The 6189-nt window shown below is 39.8% G+C and overlaps 1 long non-coding RNA gene across 1 annotated transcript; it reads right to left on the bottom strand.

Moving 5' to 3' along the window:
• Positions 1 to 311: 311 nt before the first annotated feature.
• Positions 312 to 5837, bottom strand: LOC143854998 (uncharacterized). Its single transcript, XR_013237651.1, has 2 exons — positions 5288 to 5837; positions 312 to 825 (listed from the first exon to the last, which is right to left on the bottom strand). It is a non-coding gene; the product is annotated as an uncharacterized LOC143854998 (long non-coding RNA).
• Between the last annotated feature and the right edge of the window lie 352 nt (positions 5838 to 6189).

Genomic DNA, 6189 nt, shown 5'->3' with positions numbered 1-6189 from the left:
GGGTTGGGTTCGGGTTAACATAGGGCCAAATAGAAAAATACAATAACCCAAAGAAAATCAAGATTAAATTAGAGGACTAAGGTCGGGTTGCCAAGGCCTCAACCCTAACCCAACCTGAAATTAAATTGGGTTGGCTTTTCCAAACCATAACCCATCCCAACCCAACCCGAGGAAACACCAACCCAACCCGAGTGAAATCCGGATTAAACCCGTAGGGTTGGGGTTGAGGCCGACCCAAGTTGCACCCTACTCCCTAGTCATATCTTAAACCTTGGGGGAATAGATCCGAGTCCTGCATCATCCAACGTTGCTTAAACAAACAAAATCATACTTAGAGTTGAAAAATTCAAATGAGTTGTACATAAAACAACCCAAATCTCAGCATAGGATAGAGAGAACTGAAAACACAAACAAAAAGTCTGAAAGGCAAATTATCCTACAGCCCTCCTCAAACCCTTCAGAATCCAACCACGCATAGTAGAGCCAACCCAAGCCATATCATAGATGAAACTCCTTGAAGACGTGCGGAGCCAGAGGGCATACTGGGCCCGGTGGCCACGGCCTGAACAACAACAGGGTTCTCCAGTTTTGCCATGCTTGCCCTATCATCGGCTCCCTGTGGCAGCACATTGACATATAGTTTCAGGCCATTCTTACAGTTTTCGACCTTGGCACTCGCAAAATATCGAGTACTCACCACGTCCAGGAAAACCCTGTCTAACCCGTCTGTGTACATTCTTAGTGGGTTGCTAATGTCACAAGACTCGAACTCTTCTCTGCTCTTTAACTCTACGATGCTCTCCAGGGCGGCCGAATATGTGAACCCTGCGTCACCAATACCGCAGATTATGATAAAAATATTAGCAAATTGAGAGCTGATTGTTAGATTTCAGAGATTACAGATTGATCAAAATGTCACAGTTAAGTTCCTGTTTTTACTAATGATCTTTTCACTGAAATTCAGTAGAATTAAAGCAGGAGGAAACAGTCTCTTCTCATATCATAATTGAGCATCAAGTGGAGGAAATGTGATGCTCATAGCCCTGTTTGGATGACAAGAATTTTTTTGATTACAGCTTATGATAAAAATATAAGCAAATTGAGAGCCGATTGTTAGAATTCTGAGCTTACAGATTGATCAAAATATTTCACAGTTACTTTGCAAATCTGTTCTTGTTTTTACTGTCCAAAATGTAACGATCTTTTCATCAAAATTCAGAAATAACAAAGAAGAGGAAACCTTCTGAGATCATAACTGAGTATCAACCAGAGGAAAGGAAATGCTAAAGAGATTGAGGGATAACATGCATAGATTGTCAAAAGGATTATGTTTTTCAATACCTTCTGAGAGATTTGTTTAGTTTACTGAGATAAAAATAGCACCTGCTATCTCTTTTCATGTCATCTAGATGCAGTGCCTTTTTTTCGTATCTGTGTAAGCGGGCTGCTGTTGGATCAAATATCAAGGGCGGTATGTTTGACGTACCCCTGCATGGGACTTCACGGGCGGCCATTATCAAGAAAAAAAGAAAAAAAAATAGAGGGTTGAAATGCAGTGAAAATATCGGCCATGTTTGGCAACCATGAATTATTTCTCATGATAAATTGTAGGGGTGGACATGGTTCCGGTTCGAACCGAGGAACCGAACCGAACCGGCACATATGGTTCGGTTCGGTTCGGTTCCATAGTTATATGGTTCGGTTCCGGTTCTAATAACCTGGAACCGATGGAAATTCGGTTCGGTTCTGGGTTTGGATCCCGGAACCGAGAACCGAACCAAGAACCGACCCACCTTAAAACCCTTAGTCAGACTGGAAAACAAGTTTTTTAATCTCAGCACTTGCCCAAATATTTTTAATCTCACCAAACAAGCCTTAATATTTTAATGGCAGGAAAGAAGATGTGGGAATCCTTTTTGTTTTTAATATTAACTTGAAAGTTTTTGTAAGTGTAAGAAGAAAGTGAAAGGCTTTTAAAAATAGTAAAATATTATGAGAGTAGTTTGTATAACGCCCCCACAAAGTCATATTCATCATTTCATTAGAGACTTTTGTGCTCTGCTTTTCCCATAATGATGATGACAAGCTGGAAACAAAAAATTATTCTATCTCAAGAAAAGAAAACCAAACATTCAAACAACTATTGTGAAGAAATTCCGTTGATTTGATGAAGATCGGGTAAACCCAGAACCGAACCGAACCGAACCGATTATATATGGTTCTGGTTCGGTTCGGTTCCAAACTTATATGGTTCTGGTTCGGTTCCAATTTCAGGGAACCGATTATATATGGTTCGGTTCTGGGTATACCCCAAAACCGAACCGAACCGAACCATGTCCACCCCTAATAAATTGGTTTCTCCAAAGTGGTGAGAGAGGGGTAGTTCGTGTGGTGGGAGAGACTTAAGAGGGTGCAAATGAGTAGAGAGGGTGAGAAGTGACTAAAAAACCACGAAAAAGTAGATCACATTTTGCTTAGAGTTTTTTGTTTCCTTGTTTTCAAGCTTTTTCTTACCCCTCCTTACTCACATCCTCTCGTATCTTTCCCTCTCCCAGCCTCCATCGGTGTTGGCTAAACTAATTTTCCAGGAAAAAGCAATTCATGGTAGCCAAACGTGCCTATTATATTCATGCGTATCAAAAATCAGATTTATTTTAGCCATCCAATAAACCGTGCCCTATTACATGAAATTTAAATTAAGGGAAATGGTATATTCACCTATCTAGTGTAAAAAACAATTATAAATACGCTAGATGGGGCTGTCCCAAGTAATAAAAAAAGGGTGAATATAATACTTACCTAATCAATGTGAGTCTCACGTGAGGATGGGAACCCTCATAAATACATTAGAGGGGCGCTGTCCCAAGTAAAATAATTGGGGCGAATATATCACTTCCTTAATCAATGTGAGTCTCACGTGAGGATGGGAACCACCATAAAAGCGATTTGGGCCACCCACCTATAGATCATTTCCCCCTTAAAAATATCTACAACAAAGGTTAGGATCATCCTATGACCCCATTGTGAGGGCATATCCTATGACCCCATGGTGTATGTGGACAAAATCCTCTTGGATTCCATCAAGATAGAAACTCCTATGGGGATACACATCCAACCGGTGGAATATGATTGGAAGCCTTCGGCCCGTAAAAATTGTAGAGATTTTAGTCATGGAACCGACAAATGCAATTATTTTTCAGAATCTCCGAGAACTTCTAATTTGCCTCTAAAACAAGTTTGGAAACCCAAGCAAATAGCAAAGGATGTCCCAAAAGTTCAAGTTGATGGATATAGCAATTCTAAATCTGTCCATGGTCATAAGAAAAATATAAATTTGGTTGGAAAAAGCAAAAAACCCAAAACCTCTAGTCCTATTGTCCCAATCCATGCTAACCGATTTGCTGCTCTAGATCATATGGTCTCTGATCCCCACACCATTGGGGAGTGTAGTCATCAAGTTGTTCAGGAAGGAAATGCCCAGAACCCGGATCATGACTCGTGCCAAAGGGTTCATAGGAAAAAAAGCAAACCGGCCCTTCTAGCTTTCCTATCTCCTCCTACGTGTGGGATCCCTCACAAGCTGCCCTTTGGAAGGAGCATATGACTATGTATTGGTGGTTGGTTGAAAGGATTCAGCTCCTCTTTCAGAGAGTTATCTTTTTTTGTTGCTGTTTGGTTTGGTTTTGTTTTGTTGTTTGTCTGTTTTGGTCTTCTTTTGGAGCGTGTATGTGCTTCCTTTGTTGTTTGTTCTCCTTTCCAAGTTCTGGAAGGGTTGCTTTTCGTTTCTCATGTATATCTTTTCCTTCTATTAATATATCTGGTCGGGGTTCTGCCTAACCCTAGCTTACCCATAAAAAAAATAAAAAAATCCTATCTATTAAAGTCAACTATTTCTGCAGGCAGCCTATCCTATCAAATCAGATCACGTGAGTACCAAAAAAAAATGGTGTAGATCATCAATTTATGTGGGTCCCACTGTATTTATTTGGGCTCCACACTAGCTCACCGGATTAAAAATAAGAAAAAAAGAGGAGGCCTTTGCTAGGGACCATCGCAGAAGGCATTTCGCGGCTGGACTCTTGCACATCCACCTCAGATGAATTAAATGTATAATACAAAATCTAAGCCCTGCTCTCACATGCAACAGCCCAGCCTCGAAATGCCTTCTGCAATGGTCCCTAGCAAATCTCCAAAGAGGAATGAGGCTATGAGAGTCATTATTATGCGAAGCATATAAGAAACTTATTGGCACTAGGACTGTCAGTCGGGCCGAGCTTGGGCGAGCCTGAGGTGCTCAAGCTCAGCCCATGTCTATACAACGGGCTTCGGGCTGAGTTCGGGCCTGACTAAATTAGAAAATTTCCTTGCCCAAATTCAGCCCAAACTCTACAACGGGCTTCGGGCCGAGTTCAGGCTTGCCCATCACCTCTTATTTTCTGCACGAGAAAAGGCTAAGGCAAGCATTGAAAAGCCAATTTCATAGAAAGCCATTAAACTTGTTGGCTTTGGCATGTGAGAAAAGCTACACCGATTGATTTTTTGCCAGATTTTGTCTTATTCATTTAATAAATCTGAGGTCGAACTATAGCTTATAGGATATGATGATCCAAACCGTTCATATGGAGTGGGCTGAAGGGGGCCTAATTTGTATACTTCAACGGTTTGGATCATCATATTAAGTGGGCTAAAGAGGGGCAAAATAAAGAAAAAAAAAACCTATTTAATGTCGAACTATAGCCTATAGGATATTAATGTTTAAGTAATCTATTTAATTAATATCTACTGATTTTTAAGGGCATTAAAAATCTTAAAAAATTATATAGTAAATATATTATCGGGCCTGGGCCTATAACGGGCTGGACAACCCTTGATCAAGCTCAGCTCAAATTAGAGTTCGGGCTTCAACTTTTGACCAAGCTTGGTTTGGCTTGTTCTCATTTTAATTATGGGCGGGCTTTTAACGGGCGGGCTTCGAGCTTGCCCATCCCGATTGACAGTCCTAATGGGCACTCCCTAAATTTCGTGGGTTAAATCATCATGGTGCACATTCAAGTTGTTTGATCTTGGACTGTTCGATTGGAACGATTCTAGGTAAAGAGTGCCATTATCAATGAGGGGAGTGTGGGTATCATATTCCAAAACAAATGGGAGTTTATATTCTCACCTATTTGTCTCACCAAGTTGTCTTGATATGTGCAACTTTATCTTTATCCCAGAAAATAAAAGCAAAAGCAAAAGCCAAAAAAAAAAGAAAGTGGATGGAAGAAGAAGAAGAAAAAGAACTCACAAAGCTTATCTCCAACCCTGAAAATCTTGCCGGCCGACCATTCTCCGACATTGGAAGATGGGTCCCACCCCCTGTCCTCCCCCACCACATGATGAACTTGAGCTTCACATCTCCATCCATTGCTATTTGATATCACCACCACCATATAAACTGATATTACCACCACCAAACCCCTCATAATTTCACAACCCATCAGAGAAAAGAAAGAGGAAGAGAGACACAGACGAGAGAGAGAGAGAGAGAGAGAGAGAGAGATGAAGCCTCTACTATTCTTCTCCCTCTTGTTTATCTGGGCTATATAACTCACTTTTCTTCTTCTGTCATTCTCTATAAGGAATGGTAGGTATAAATATAGTACACTACACCAAATCTATGGTAGATGTAAATATAATACACTACACCAAATCTATGTGTATCTGTATGTTGTTAGACGTTTTGGAGTTTTTATACACAGATCATTTTATGTGGAACTGATATATTTTCCGCCTTTTCTTCCCTGGGACAGCCCCTCTTTAGTGTATTATTATTTTTTTGGGTCCTCTTTAGTGTATTTATGGGTACTCTTTTACACTACAAGGGCCTGTTCCAGGGGAAGAAATGGGGGAGAATATGTAAACTTTGGAATTTTAACTGAACACCTGCTTTTTATGTAATTAAGAAGAAACCTATCGAAAGACAAACCTGTGTCAACTGCCAGGGAGCGTTTTTAAAAAGCCAACCTTCTTGGCTATGTTTTGAGCTCTTCTTTAATTACCATATTTTCATAATAAGAATGCTAAACATAAAACATTAAACAATAAAAAGTTATAAAAATGAGAAAATGATTTTTAGATATTTATTATGTATTTTTCTAATATTTGAAAATAAAAATACTTTCTTAAATGAAAAACACTTTAAAGATT

The sequence above is a fragment of the Tasmannia lanceolata genome, unplaced genomic scaffold (genome assembly GCF_043159265.1).
Source record: "Tasmannia lanceolata isolate RefF3 unplaced genomic scaffold, GAP_Taslan_0.1 ptg000003l, whole genome shotgun sequence".
Classification (NCBI taxonomy): domain Eukaryota; kingdom Viridiplantae; phylum Streptophyta; class Magnoliopsida; order Canellales; family Winteraceae; genus Tasmannia; species Tasmannia lanceolata.
This window is presented reverse-complemented; position numbering and strand designations above follow the sequence as displayed.